This window comes from Gopherus flavomarginatus, chromosome 4 (genome assembly GCF_025201925.1).
Source record: "Gopherus flavomarginatus isolate rGopFla2 chromosome 4, rGopFla2.mat.asm, whole genome shotgun sequence".
NCBI classification, from domain to species: Eukaryota; Metazoa; Chordata; order Testudines; family Testudinidae; genus Gopherus; species Gopherus flavomarginatus.
In genome coordinates this window covers 28,934,699-28,950,610 of record NC_066620.1, presented here as the reverse complement: position 1 = coordinate 28,950,610, position 15,912 = coordinate 28,934,699, and positions in this window count along the sequence as shown.

Here is a 15,912-nt window from a genome sequence, read left to right as displayed (position 1 = left end):
AGAGCTCCTCGTCCCTGGAATGGATGTGGATGGAACATGACAGGGAGCTGAGACGAGAAGAGCTCAAGTTAAGGAGGCAAGAACTGAAGGAGTGGGAGAACCAGTGTAAACATGAGGAGAACCAGCGCCAGCATGAGCGGGAGGAAAAGGAGGTCCAGCATAAGCATGAGTTGGAGCTGGCCTGGCTGAGGAACAGTGGGGCCCTGGCTGTGGCCAGTGAGTGGGGACCCAAGCCTACAAAGAGCTTTGATAAGTGCTTCTTGGCCCGGCGTAAGGAGGAGGAGGACATAGACACCTTCCTGACGGCCTTTGAGAATGCCTGCGAGCTGCACAGGGTTGACCCTGCAGACAGGATCCCATTTCTCACCTGCTTACTGGACTGCACAGCCATGGAAGTGTACAGCCGAAGAAAGGGGCGGAGGCAGGGGACTACGAACTGTTCAAACAGGCCCTGCTCGGCGAGTTTGGGCTGACTCCTAAAATGTACTGGAAAACGTTCCAAAGTCAGCGTAAAACCCTTGAGGTCACATACCTACAACTGGTAAACCAGGCGCAGGGGTACGCCCGCAAGTGGACAACTGGGGCCCAAACTAAAGAGGACCTGCTTGACCTATTCATACTGGAGCACCTGTACAAGCAGTGCCTGTCTGACCTGAGGCTGTGGTTGATGGACCAGAAGCCGGAGAACCCACAGCACGCAGGCCAGCTGGCTGAACAATCTGTGGACAGTTGGGCAGGGGATAACAGGGAGGAGTCTTGAAAGAGCAGACCTGCCTCACGCAGAGAGAGAGTTGCCATGGGACCTCCCAGCGGAGACCTATGGAGGAGGTCTCCAAAAGGGAACATCCAGCATCAGTCCATCTGTCCCACTCGAGGGGATCCAGAAGACATGGGCTGCTATCACTGCGGCTAACGAGGCCACAAACGGGCCCAGTGCCCCAAGCTCAGGGACAGACTGAGCAGACCCAACCCGCAGAGGGTTGACTGGGTAAAGACCCAGTAGGATGAGGGGCAACATTCCCAGGAAAGGGGGGCTGGCAGTGTACCATCGGTGAAAGAGGGAGGAGGTCCCAAGGTCCGCTCCTCTGGGGGGCTGGATGCTCCAGGCTCCGAGTTTTTGGTTTACAGGATGGGCGCAGGGCTGCCCCTCCGGAGAGAGTGCCTTGTTTCCCTGGAGGTAGATGGGAGGAAGGTCACAAGGACACGGGCGCAGAGGTGACGATGGCCCGGCCCGAGGTGGTGGCCTCAGATCAGATGGTGCCCGACACCTACCTGACCCTGATGGGTGTGGGCGGGACCCCATTTGAGGTAGCCGTGGTGAGGGTACACCTGAAGTGGGGGGCCAAGGAGGGCCCCAAGGACATGGGGGTATACCCACATTTGCCCATGGAGGTGTTAATGGGGGGGACCTGGAGGTCTGGCCAAGCAACGCCCAGGGTGCCCTGCTCGTGACCCGTAGTCAGAGTTGGCACAGGGCACAGTGCCCGGACAACGAGGAATGTACTGTGCCCTAGGCGCAGGACCCTATCCTGGTGGGGAGGGAACGCCCAGGGACACGGCTCAGAGAGGCTGCGGTGTCAGACCCAGCCGACGAGAGAGAGCAGGTCTCCATCCCTGTCCCAGCTGTCGAGTTCCAGGCCGAGTTGCAGAAAGATCCCTCCTTGCGGAGGCCAAGGGACCTGGATAACCTCAGTGCAGTACAGACCATGAGGAGAGGTTACAAGGAGAGGTTCCTGTGGGAGAGGTGGCTTCCGTGTCCAGCTCTGGGAGGGGCGTGGGGAGTGGAGGTTCCAGCGGGGCCGGGTGCTGGCTTCCCTCCCCAGCTCTGGGAGGGAAACGGAAAGTGGCGGTTCCAGCAGGGGAGGGGCGCTGGATTCCCTCCCTAACTCTGGGGGGGAGCGGGAAGTGGTGGTTTGAGCGGGGGCAGGGCACTGGCTTCCCTCCGCAGCTCTGGGAGGAGCGTGGGGTGTGGCCGCTCGAATGGGGGCAGGGCGCTGGCTTCCCACCCCAGTTCTGGGAAGGGAGCGGGGAGTGGCATTTCGAGAGGGGCGGGGCGCTGGCTTCCCTCCCCACCTCAGGGAGGGGCCTGGGGAATGGTGGTTCGAGCGGGGGCGGGGCGCTGGCTTCCCTCCCCAGCTGTGGGAGGGGCCTAGGGAGTGGCGGTTCGAGTGGGGGCAGGCGGCGAGCTCCTTGCTTTGGTCACAGCCTCAGAGCCAGCGTGAGCCCCCTCTCCGGTGTGCAGGGGGGGGTGGGGAGCATCTCTCCTTCCCACTCAGCCCCAGGGGGCTGGTTACAGGTAGGCAGGTATCCTGAGCCCAGCAGCCCCTCCCCCCTGCCAGCCACGTCATTTGCATTTTCACTGACCTTTTCCATCCTAGCCAATTGGTTCCCTGGATTTGAATTCAAACCCTCGGCCGTTACTGGAGCAGGGCCTGGATCCTGTCTCAAAGAGACACAGTCACCCACCAACAGGGCCTCCCAGCCGATATCCTGGAGAACCTCAATGACCAGCCAGCCCGACCCCTCCTGGGTCTGCACAGGGATCTGGGCCATAGACAGCACGAGGGGCTTCACCCCAGGGACCGTCACCCAGGTCCCACAGCCCCTCAGCATCTGCGGTTGCACCACCACAGTTCTCTCTGTCCCAGGGTCTCGCCACCCCGGGCGTATTTCCCCACTGACCCTTGGGCAGCCCCCTATGTCTCTCTGCTCCACCATCCCAAGTCCATGCTCCTGCTGCTTCTCTTGCAGCTCTTCCTCAGGCTCTTGCTCTCTCTCACGATCCTCTCGCACTCTCAGGCTCTGCTCCCATCCCATACGTCTCCAATCCCCTGATGGGGAACCCGATCGTGAAAACCATCATCTGGTTGGGGACCAGACTCTAGGGGATGCCTGGCTGCTGTTCCAGCTGCTCCCAGATCCTCTTGTAGCCCCATCTGGGTCAGGAATCTCCTCCTCAGAGCAGTCCTTCTCCTCCAACTGCACGATTAACTGTGCCTTGGTGAACTTCCCCATGCGTAACCCTCTCTGTGTGCACAGGATCACAATGTCCTTCTAAAGGAGATGGTGATAGGCCATCACTTCACCATTCCCAAGTGGCTCTGGACTCACAGGCCTATGTGCTCTTCACTCCCCTATGGTTTCCAGGAAGAACCCCTGGTGTGCCAGCCCCTTCTCGTGGTCACCACCTTTTTGTCAGGGTCGAGCTGCAGCCTCCTCTGCCCCTGGGACTGCTCCTGCCATCCACAGGGGAACCCTGCTACTGCAAAAATCCTCTCTCCCAGGGCAGAGCGGCAAGCTCCTCCACTACTGAGACTGCTCTCTACAGTGCTCAGGGGGACCCTGTTACTCCAACAGTCCTTCTCACTGGTCACACACTCCCAGAGGTTAACTGCCCCCTGAAACCGTCCCTCTCTGAGCCTTCAGCACACCTGGTCCTCATTTTCCCTCCTTTGTTTTATGCTCCCCAGTCACTTACTGCAAGCAGCGCCATTCACGGGGTGCAGTACATCCCGCCACTGCCACCAGTTGTCATGGAGTCCCCGGGTGATGCTCTGGAACTGCTCCCCACAAAGCCAGTCAGGACTTTGAGAAGCCTCCTCTCCCTTGGAGCAGACATTTTTAGGGCAAGAAGCTCACACGTCTTCACCTCCTGGGTCTCTCCTTGGAGCATTCAGCATCCTCTGACCCTCCGTGCGCTTCCCACAGCGAGTCCGCCCAGGCAAGGTCCATTCTGGGGGGATATCAAGGTTTTTTCCCCACTTTGAACTTTAACGTCCAAAAAGTGGGGACCTGCATGATCACTTTTAATCTTAATTACCAGCTTAAATTTGGTACGCTGCCACCAGCCAAAAATATAGTGTTTGGCACACTTCCTGTTCCCCCAAAACATTCCCTGGGGAACCCGAGACCCAAACCCCTTGGATCTAAACACAAGGAGAAATTAGCCTCCCCCGCCTTCTTTTCCCCCCAGACTTTCCCCTCCCTGGGTTACCCTGAGAGGCTACACTGATCCAAACTCCTTGGACCTTAAAACAAAGAGGAATTAACCTTCGCCCTGTCCTTTTCCCCCAACTAATCTCTGGTGCGTTCAGACCCAATCATCTTGGGTGTTAAAACAAGGAAAAAAATCAATCAGGTTCTTAAAAAAGAAAGCTATTAATTAAAAAGAAAAAGTAAAAATTATCTCTGTAAAATCAGGATGGAAAATGTTTTACAGGGTATTCAGATTTATATAGCCCAGAGGGGCCTCCCCTCCCCCCACCTTAGCCTGAGATTCAAAGTTACAGCAAACAGAGGTAAAACTCCTTCCAGCAAAAGACACATTTACAAGTTAAGAAGACAAACATAAGACTAATCCACGTTTCCTGGCTATACTTACTATTTTGAAACATTAGAGACTGATTCAGAAAGATTGGAGAAAACCTGGTTGCACGTCTGGTCCCTCTTAGTCCCAAGAGCGAACAAAGAACAAAACAAACAGCACAACAAAGACTTTTCTCCACCGAGATTTGAAAGTATCTTGTCCCCTGATTGGTCCTCTGGTCAGGTGTCAGCCAGGTTCACTGAGCTTCTTCCCTTTACAGTAAAAGAGACAATAACCCTTAACCATCTGTTTATGACAGGAGGGAAGCCAGCGCCCTGCCCACGTTGGAACTGCCCTTCCCCTGTCCCCTCCCACAGTTTGGTCGGGAACACAGCGCCCCGCCTCTGCAGGAACTGCTGCGCCCCAGTCCCCTCGCAGAACTGGGGAGGGAAACCAGCGCCCCGCCCCCACTGGAACGGCGGTTCCCCAGTGCCCTCGCAGAGGTGGGAAGGGAACCCACTACCCTGCCTTTGCAGGAAAGACAGCTGCCCAGTCCCATCGCACAGTTGGAATGGGGGCCCCATTGTCCCCTTGCAGAGGTGGGGAGGGAAGCCACTGCCCCTCCCCCTCAGGAACGGTCGCTCCCCAGCCCCTCGCAGAGCCCGTTAGGGAAGGCAGCGCTCCCCCCCCGCCGCTGAAACGGCCGCTTCCCAATCTGCTCTCTGAGATAGGGAAAGAACCCAGCGCCCCGCCCCCGCAGGAACGCACGCTCCCCAGTTCGCTGGCAGTGCTGGGGAGGGAAGGCCGCGCCGCGCCCCCTCCGCTCCATAGTCCCTTGGCACAGCCGGGGAGGGATGACAGCGCCCCGCCCCCGCTGGAACGGCCGCTCCCCAGTCCCACCGCAGAGCTGCAGAGGGAACCCAGCGCCCCGCCCCCACAGGAATGACCGCTCCCCAGTCCCCCAGCAGAGACGGGGAGGGAAACCAGCGCCCCGCCCCCACAGGAACGACCGCTACCCAGTCTCCTCGCAGAGCTGGGGAGGGAAACCAGCGCCCCGCCCCAGCTGGAACGGAAGCTCCCCAGTCCCCTCGCAGAGCTGGGGAGGGAAGGCAGCGTCCCGCCCCCGCTGGATCGGCCACTGCCCTGTCCTTTGGAAGTTTTGGTGAGGGAACCCACCGCCCCACCCCCGATGGAACAGACGCTTCCCAGTCTCCGCGCAGAGCTGGGGATTAAACCCAACGCCCCCCCTTGCAGGAACGGCTGCACCCCAGTCCCTTCACAGAGCTGGAGAGGGAACCCAGCGCCTCGCCCCCGCAGGAACAGCCATTCCCCAGTCCCCTTGCAGAGGTGGGGAGGGAAGGCTGAGCCCCGTCCCCGCTGGAACGGCCGCTCCCCAGTCCCCTCGGAGAGCCGAGGTGGGAAGGAAGACCCCCTCCCCCACAGGAATGTCTACTCCACAGTCCGCTCGCAGAGCTGGGCAGCTGCCTAGCGCCCAGCCTGTCGCGGAGTGCGGGGGAGTCCGGTCCTGCACCCCTCTTCCTGGACTCACAGTGACTCTCAGCCAGCCAGTAAAGCAGAAGGTTTATTGGACACAGGAATACAGGTTACAGCAGAGCTTGGCGGCACAACCAGGACCCCTCAATCTAGTTCTTCTTGGTGTTCAGGGTACTTGGATCCCAGCTTGAGATACCCTGAATTCCAACCACCCAGCCCAAAACAGAAACTGAACTGCCCTTCCTCCAGCCAGCTGATTCCTTTGTCCAGCTTCCCGGGCAAAGGTGCTGACACCCTCCCGCCGTACCTGGCTCAGGTTACAGGCTTAAAAATCCTGTCCCTCACCTAACGTCCTCCCCAGGTCTCCCATCCCCCACACAGACAGTCCCTACTACATCATGTCTCTCCCCCCTTTGAGACTGAACTGAGTGGGGTCATTCTGCCCAGTGACCTGGGGAAGTTCAGGGCCCCCTCTCTGGGACAACACTTCCTCTATAAGATTGGCACTTCCCTTCACTTCATAGTCCTGCAGGAGCAGGCTCCACCTCAGGAGCTTGGCCTTGGCCCCTTTCATCTGGTGCAGCCAGGTCGGGGGAGAGTGGTCGGTGTACACGGTGAAGTGTCGCCCAAAGAGAAATGGCTCTAGTTTCTTAAGGGCCCACACCATAGCCAGGCATTCCTTCTCGATGGCTGCGTAGTTCTGCTCCCGGATAGCAACGTCTTGTTCAGGTACATGATGGGGTGTCTCTCCCCCTTTTCATCCTCCTGCATTAACACCACCCCCAGTCCCGTGTCTGAGGCAGTGAACACCATAAAGGGCTTGTCGAAATCTGGGTTTGCCAGAACTGGGCCACTAACCAGAGCCTCCTTCAGTGCCCGGAGACCCTCCTGGCACTGCTCGGTCCAGACCACCTTGTCTGGATTCCCCTTCTTGTACAGCTCAGTGATGGGGGCGGTTATGGGGCTAAAGTGGTGCACGAACCTTCGATAGTACCCCATCAGGCCTGGACCTGCTTTTTGGTTTGGGGGGCAGGCCAGTCTCCGATCACCTCCACCTTGGCTGGTTCCGGCTTTCGGCAGCCGCTCCCCATCCAATGGCCCAGGTAAGATACTTCAGCCATCACCACCTTCCACTTCTCAACCTTTACGGTTAACCCAGCCTCTCGGAGTTGGTCCAGCACTCCTTTAATCTGGGACACGTGGTCCTCCCAGGTCCGGCTAAAGACGCAGATGTCGGCAATATACGCCGCTGCAAAACTCTCCATCCCCCTCAGTAGCTGTTCCACCAGGCGCTGGAAGGTGGCCAGCGCTCCCTTGAGGCTAAAGGGCAGGGTTAGAAACTCATAGAGCCCCAGAGGGATGATAAAGGCCAATTTCAGCCTGGCACCTGCGTCCAGCGGCACTTGCCAGTAGCCCTTTTTCAGATCCATGGTGGTGAGATACCGAGCACCTCCCAGCTTGTCTAGGAGCTCATCAGGCCTAGGCATAGGGTTGGCAACATATATGGTGATGACACTGAGCTTTCAATAGTCCACACAGAACCGGATAGACCCATCCCTTTTGGGGACCAGCACCACTGGCGAGGCCCAAGGGCTGGAAGACGGCTGGATCACTCCCAAAGCCAGCATATCTCTGACCTCTTTTTCTAGGTCCTGGGCAGTTTTCCTGATGATCCGAAAAGGGGAACATCTTATAGGGGGATGTGATCCAGTCTCCATCAGGTGGACAGTCAAATTAGTGCGTCCAGGCTGGTTGGAAAACAGCTGTCAGTATAGATGCAGCACCCCTCTGATCTCAGCCTGCTGGGCCGGGGTCAGCTGATCAGAGAGAGGAATCACCTCCAGGGGGGAACCAGCTTTTGTCCCAGGGAATAGATCCACTAAAGGGTCATCTCCCTGCTCCTCCCAATGTCCACACACGGCCAACACCACATTCCCCCTGTCATAGTATGGCTTCATCACATTCACATGGTACACCTGGCGGTGATGAGCCCAGTTAGACAGCTCCACCACATAGTTTATCTCATTTAATTGCCTGATAACCTTGAAAGGCCCTTCCCAGGCAGCCTGGAGTTTGTTTTTCCTCATGGGGATGAGAACCATCACATGATCCCCGGTGGCGAAGGCACGGGCCCTCGCCGTGCGGCCATACCAGACCTTCTGCTTCCTCTGGGCTCAGGACAGATTCTCCCTGGCCAGGCCCATGAGCTCGGCAAGTCTTTCCCAGAAGGTCAGGACATACTCCACCACCGACTCTCCATCGGGAGTGGCCTTCCCCTCCCATTCATCTCTCAGCAGGTCTAGGAGTCCCCTTACCCGCCTTCCATACAACAGTTCGAAAGGCGAAAACCCAGTAGATTCCTGGGGTATCTCCCTGTACGCGAACAGCAGGTGAGGTAAGTACTTGTCACAGTCCTGTGGGTGCTGGTTCATAAATGTTTTTAGCATCATCTTTAGCATCCCGTTGAACCTTTCCACCAGCCCGTTGGACTGGGGGTGATACGCTGAGGCCAAGTTGTGCCGGACCCAACATTTCTCTCACAAGCACCGGAGCAGGGCCGACATGAAGTTGGACCCCTGCTTCGTTAAGACTTCTTTGGGGAATCCCACCCGGCTGAAAATGGTCAGCGGTGCATCTGCCACAGTGTCTGCTTCGATAGAGGACAAGACCACTGCCTCGGGGTAGCGAGTGGCAAAATCTACCACCACCAGAATGTATTTTTTCCCCGACCGAGTTGTCTTGCTGAGGGGTCCCACTATGTCCATGGCCACCTTCTGGAAAGGTTCTTCTATGATGGGTAAAGGCCTGAAAGCCGCTTTCCCCTTGTCCTGAGCCTTCCCCACCCTCTGGCAGAGGTCACAGGATTATCAGTACTGTCGGACATGGGTAAAGGCCCCAAGGCAGTAAAAGTTCTGTAGCAGCCTCTGCCTGGTGCGCTGGATTCCCTGGTGCCCTGCGAAAGGGATGTCATGGGTCAGGTACAGTAACTTTTGGCGAAACTTTTGGGGCACCACCAGCTGCCTCCTGATCCCCCATGCCTCTACGTTCCCTGGGGGAGCCCATTCTCGGTACAGAAACCCCTTCTCCCACAGGAACCTCTCCTCGCAACCTCTCCTCGTGGTCTGTACCGCACTGAGGTCAGCCCCATCCCTAGGCTTCCGCAAGGAGGGATCTTTCTGCAACTCTGCCTGGAACTCAGCACCTGGGACAGGGAAGGGGACCTGCTCTCTCTCGCTGGCTGGGTCTGAGGCTGCAGCCTCTCTGAGCTGTGTCCCTGGGCATTCCGTCCCCACCAGGTTAGGGTACTGCGCCTCAGGCAGAGTACTTTCCCCGTTGTTGGGGCACAGTGCCCTGTGCTGACTCTGACTACAAGTCACGACCAGGGCACCCCAGGCGTTACTTGGCCAGTCCTCGAGGTCCCCACCCCATTAACACCTCCGTGGGCAAATGTGGGTGTACCCCCACCTCCTTAGGACCCTCCTTGGCCCCCGACTTCAGGTACACCCTCGCCACAGGCACCTTGAATGGGGTCCCGCCCATGCCCATCAGGGTCAGGTAGGTGTCAGGCATCATACGATCTGAGGCTACCACCTCGGCCCGGGCCAGCGTCACCTCTGCACCCATGTCCCAGTACCCAGTGACCTCCCTCCCATCTACCTCCAGGGAAACAAGGCACTCTCTCCAGAGGGGCAGCCCTGCACGCACCCTATAAACCAAAAACTCGGAGCCTGGAGCATCCAGCCCCCCAGAGGAGCTGACCTGGGGACCTCCTCCCTCTTTCACCGGTGGTACACTGCCAGCCCCCCTTTCCTGGGAATGTTGCCCCTCATCCACCTGGGTCTTTACCCAGTCAACCCTCTGCGGGTTGGGTCTGCTCGGTCTGTCCCTGAGCTTGGGGTACTGGGCCCGTATGTGGCCTCGTCCACAGTGATACCAGCCCATGTCTCATGGGTCCCCTCGAGTGGGACGGATGGACCTGATGCTGGATGTTCAGTTTTGGTGGGGGTTCTTCATAGGCCGCCGCTGGAAGGTCCCATGGTGACTCTCTCTCTGTGTTGAGGTAGGCCTGCTCCGTCGAGACTTCTCCCTGTTATCCCCTGCCCAACTGTCCACAAATTGGTCAGCCAGCTGGCCTGCGTGCTGTGGGTTCTCCGGCTTCTGGTCCATCAACCACAGCCTGAGGTCGGACAGGCACTGCTCGTACAAGTGCTCCAGTATGAATAGGTCAAGCAGGTCCTCTTTAGTTTGGGCCACAGCTGTCCACTTGCGGGCATACCCCTGCTCCCGGTTGACCAGTTGTAGGTATGTGACCTCACAGGTTTTATGCTGACTCCAGAACCTTTCCTAGTACATCTCAGGAGTCAACCCAAACTCGCTGAGCAGGGCCTGTTTGAAGAGCTTGTAGTCCCCTGCCTCCGTCCCTTCCATTCGGCTGTACACCTCCACAGCTGTGGAGTCCAGTAAGCGAGTGAGAAATGGGATCCTGTCTGCAGGGTCAACCCTGTGCAGCTCGCAGGCATTCTCAAAGGCCGTCAGGAAGGTATCTATATCCTCCCCCTCCTTATGCCGGGCCAGGAAGCACTTATCAAAGCTCTTTGTAGGTTTGGGTCCCCCCTCACTCGCCGCAGCCGGGGCCCCACTGCTCCTCAGCCGGGCCAGTTCCAACTCATGCTTATGCTGGATCTCCTAGTACTCCCGCTCATGCTGGTGCTGGTTCTCGTGTTTATGCTGGTTCTCCAGTTCCTTCAGTTCTTGCCTCCTTTACTCAAGCTCTTCCCGTCTCAGCTCCCTGTCATGTTCCATCCACATCCATTCCAGGAACAAGGAGCTCTGCCGGGACGATCTCCTGCTGGCCGCCGGGGTCAGGGTGCCCTCGGTATTCACTGGGCTTCCTCCAACTCCTAGGTATAGGTGGGCAGGGTCTTGGGGTGTCCTCGGCAGCCGTCTGGCCCCTCCCAGCCATGTCAGGCCCCAGGGCCTGCGCTGCGTCCGCTGGGCGGCTTCCCTCAGGGACCGAGCTTGGTTCACTCAAGCGATCCTTCTCCTCCAGCTGGGCAATTAGCTGTTCTTTGGTGGACATCCCAATGCACAGCCCCCTCTGCTTGCACAGCTCCACCAGGTCTTTCTTTAGGCACTTAGCATACATCTTCCTGCTGGCCACTCGCTGGCCTGTGCTCTCAGCTTCCACCGGTTCCAGGGAGACCCCTCGAGCACCAGCCCTTTTTCCGGTCACCCCCTCTCTGCCAGGGTCGAGCTGCAGACTCCTCTGCTCCTGGGAGTGCTCCTGCAATCCCCCGGGGAACCTGTTACTGCAAAGTCCTTCTCTCTGCTCACACAATCCCAGGGGTTAATCACCCCCTGACCCCGTCTCTCTCTGACTTTTCAGCACGCCTGGTCCCCGTCAATCCCCCTTTGTTTTACTGTTCCCCAGTCACTTTCTACAGGAAGCGCCGTCCACGGGGTGCAGTAAATCCCGCCGCTGCCACCAGTTGTCACGGAGTGTGGGGGAGTCGGGGCCCTGCACCCCTTTTCATCCGATTCACCTGGACTGTCAGCCAGCCAGTAAAACAGGTTTATTTAGATGCCAGGAACACAGTCCAAGACAGGTCCTGCAGGCACAGACAACAGGATCCCCCGTTAGGTCCATCTTGGGGCCCGAGAAGCACCACAGCCCCATTTGGGGTGAGGGGTCAGAGCCCTGTCTGTCCTTCCCTTCCTCCCCCAGCCAGCTCCAGACTGCCAAACTCCCTCCAGCCCCTCCTCCTCTCTCAGTTGCTTTCCCCGGGCCAGGAGGTCACCTGATCCATTTGTCTCCAACACCTTCAGCTGGTTCCTTTGCAGAGAAGGGGCCCAGGCCATCAGTGGCTAGGAGACAGAGTGCCAGGTATTTCAGTGAACTGGCCCTTTGATTTGCTAGATACTTAAGAACTGCCATGGGGACACTGAGGCACCAACACAGTATTCACAGACCACAGTAAGAACAGTCCCAGTTCATCACACCACCTGGTTGCAGGGAGACTGGGATGTGCTGGGCTAAGGGAGGCCAGGCCTCAGGCCCTGAGAGTTTCCTGTGCTGGGTTCAACTCTCAATAAACCCTCCTGTTTTATGCTGGCTGAGAGTCACTCCGGGCTAGAGAACAGGAGGCATCAACCCCTTCGGGGGTGAGGAGGCCCGGGGGGTCCTGAGCATGTGGACTCCCTGAGGGGGCCCACAGCAGAGACAGACGTACTAAGACTCAGAGAGGTGCGGCTCCAGGAGGTGGAGGAGCCTGACCCAGAGAGAGAGTAGACCCCCGAGAAGGGCTGTCTCACTGAAAGGGACATCCCCCACGGACCACACGGGGCCACGGGTGGGCACGATCTGTGAGTCCGGGACAGAGGGTACGTGAAGGGAGTGTGGAGCAGGACGGGGGGGCAGTCAGATGCGGGATGGGGGCGGGACACAGGGGCCGATCGAATCTGGGGTTGTGGGATGCGGGGTGGTTGGACCTGAAGGGGCAGGATGTGGGTTGGCGGGTGGTTGGATCTTGGGGTGGGGCAAGTCACGGGGTAAGGGGGCAGGTCGGATCCAGGCAGGGGGCAGGTCACAGGGCCGGGGGGGCAGGATGTGGGCCGGGGGGCAGGTGGACCCAGACAGGGTGGGGGGCGAGGTGGACGTGGGAGGGGCCGGACATGGGAGGGTTGTGCGGAACATGAGAGTTTGCGGGAAGGTGCCGGGGGGGCAGGGGGCTGAGAGGTGCTGTCTGTGAGGTCTCCGCCAGCGGGAGGGGATCAGCGAGGGGGTCTGAGAGACACTGGCTAGGAGGTTTCTGCGGGGGGGGGAGGGGATGAGTGGGGTCTTTGTGTGGGGAGGCGATGAGCAGGGGGTCTGAGAGGCGCTGACTGCGGGGGATGAGCGGGCGGGATGAGAGGAGTTGGCTAGGAGGGTCTCTGCAGGGGGAGGGGATGATCGGTGGGGGAGGGGTGCTGGCTGGGGGGGTCTCTGCAGTGGGAGGGAACGAGCAGGGGGGTCTGAGAGGCGCTGGCTGGGGGGATCTCTCCGGGGTAGGGGATAAGCAGGGGGTCTGAGGGGTCCTGGATGGTGGGTCTCTGTGGGGGGAGGGGATGAGCAGGGGGGTCTGAGAGGCTCCAGCTGGGGGGTCTTTGCGTAGGGAGGGGATGATCAGTGGGGGAGGGGCACTGACTGGGGGTCTCTGCGGGGGAAGAGGATGAGCAGGGGGGTCTGAAAGGCGCTGGCTTGAAGGGGTCTCTCCGGCTGGAGAGGATGAGCCGGGGGGGTCTGAGAGGCGGTGTCTGAGGGTCTCTGCATGGGGAGAGGATGAGCCGGTGGAAGGGGTGCTGCCTGGCGGGTCTCTGTGGAGGGAGGGGATGAACTGGGGGAGTCTGAGAGGCGCTTGCTGGGGGGTCTCTGCAGGGGGAGAGGAGGAGCAGGGGGATGTGAGCTGTGCTGCCTGGGTGATCTCTGTGGGGGGGGGGGAGGATGAGCGGGGGGGTGGGAGAGGCGGTGGCTGGGGGGATCTCTGCTGGGGGAGGGAATGAGCAGGGGGATCTGAGATGTGCTGCCTGGGTGATCTCTGCGGGGGGGAGGATGTGCGGAGGGGTCGGAGACGCGCTGACTTGGGGGTCTCTGTGGGGGGAGGGACTGTTGGAGTAACAGGGTCCCCCTGGGGATGGCAGGAGCAATCCCAGGGACAGAGGAGTCAGCAGCTCAACCCTGGCAAAAAGGTGGCGACCACGAGAAGGGCTGGCACACCAGGGTCCTTCCTGGAAACCATGGGGGAGCCAAGAGCACACAGGCCTGTGAGTCCAGAGCCACTTGGGAATGGTGAAGTGATGGCCTATCACCATCTCCTTGAGAAGGACATTGTGATCCTGTGCAAAAAGAGAGGGTTACGCATGGGGAAGTTCACCAAGGCACAGTTAATCGTGAGTTGGAGGAGAAGAACACGTCTGAGGAGCAAATTCCTCACCCAGATGGGGCTACAAGAGGATCTGGGACCAGCAGCCACGCATCCCCGAGAGTCTGGTCCCCAACCAGACAATGGTCTTCATGACTGGGTTCCCCATCAGGGGATCGGAGATGTATGGGATGGGAGCAGAGCCCGAGAGAGAGAGGACCATGAGAGAGAGCAAGAGCCTGAGGAAAAGCTGCAGGAGAAGCAGCAGCAGCAGCAGCATGGACTGGTGATGGTGGAGAGGAGAGACATAGGGTGGTTCCCAGGGGTCAGTGTGGAAACGCCTGGGGTGGCGAGACCCTGGGACAGAGAGAACTGTGGTGGTGCAGCTGCAGATGCTGAGGGGCTGTGGGACCTGGGTGAGGGTCCCTGGGGTGAAACCCCTCACCCTGCCTATGGCCTGGATCCCTGTGCAGACCCAGGAGAAGTCAGGCTGGCTGGTAGTTGGGGTTCTCCAGGATATCGGCTGGGAGGCCCTGTTGGGGGGTGACTGTGTCTCTTTGAGACAGGATCCAGGCCCTGCTCCAGTAACGGCCGAGGGTTTGAATTCAAATCCAGGGAACCAACTGGCTAGGATGGAAATGGTCAGTGAAAATGCAAATGACGTGGCTGGCAGGGAGGAGGGGCTGCTGGACTCAGGATACCTGCCTACCTGTAACCAGCCCCCTGGGGCTGAGTGGGAGGGAGAGATGCTCCTCTCCCCACTGCACACTGGAGAGGGGGCTCACGCTGGCTCTGATGCTGTGACCAGAGCAGAGAGCTCGCTGCCTGCCCCCACTGGGACAGCAAGAGCAGCGCTGAGCACGAGGGGAGCTGAGACCCCAGCTGAGTGGGGCGACACCCAGGCAGGGCAGGTCGGCTGCCAAGCAGGTTTGTCTGGTCCACACGTGCTGCTGGGAAGTGATTACACAGCAGGGAGGGAGCTACCAGGGACAGGGCTCCGGGGGGCTGTGACCCCAGGTCCAGCCAGTGAGAGGGAGCAGGTCCCACTCCCTGCCCCAGCAGCAGAATCCCAGACCGAGCTGCAGAGGGATCCCTCCTTGGAGAAGCTGAGAGAACTTGCTGGCCACAGCGCTGCAAACCCTCTTGGGGAAGACTGCAGGGACAGAGTCCTGCGGGAGAAGGGATTCCTGTACCGGGAATGGGCTCCCCAAAGGGGAAGTAGAACTGGGGTGAATCAGGAGGCAGCTGGTGGTGCCCCAGGAAACCACAGGGTTCTTCCCTTTCGAGCTGCTGGATGGGAGGAGAGTGAGGGGACACCTGGGCATGAAAGGGGAGGATTGGGAGGAGAAGGGGGAAGACCCGCTGGTGGTTCTCTTCCCTGAGGTGGGAGCCAATCTTCCCATCAGGTGTTCCCCGTTCAGAGTCACTGGGAAAGCAACCCAGAACCTGGAGAGAGAGGTCAAGGACATGCTGCCTTTAAATGTGATCCAGCCATTTTACAGCCCATGGGCCTCACCCGTGGGGCTGATCCCCAAGGGAGATAGGATGATCTGGTTTAATGAGGACCATCGGAAGCTTAAAGCCATCACAGTATCCGATGCCGACCCCATGTCTAGGCCTGGGGAGATTCTAGACAAGCTGAGGGCGATGGAGAACTTGGCCCTGGAAGACACTGATAACATTTGCATCTTTAGCCAGACCTGGGAGGGACAGGTGTCCCAGGTGAAGAGGGGGCTGGGCAGCCTCAAGGAGGTGGGACTGACGGTAAAAGCTGAAAAGTGTAAGGTGGGGACGGCAGAGGTGTTGTATCTGGGCCACAAGCTGGGGAGCAGCTGCCCAAGCTCAGAGCTGGCCAAGGCCAAGGTGGGGGCTCTTAACCAAGAAAGCCTGAATCACAGCCCAGAGTGCTGGGAAAAGATCCTGTCCCAGTTTGAACCCCTGGGGTACTGGGGTGGCAAAAGTTTATGGGCCACATAAACTTTCCCACATGCGGCCTGCGAGTGCCATCAAGCACACTCGACCTAAGGGAGGGCGTGAGACTGGACTGTCCTGGTGTAACTCACACCAAGGAATGGGAGAGATGCTGGAGCATCCCTGGGAACATTGGTGGGATCGAACTTCCCCAGGTCACTGGCTGAAGTGACCTCGCTCAGTTCGGTCTCGAAGGCAGGGAGAGATGTGATGAACTGGGAATGTTCTTAATGTTTTCTCTGA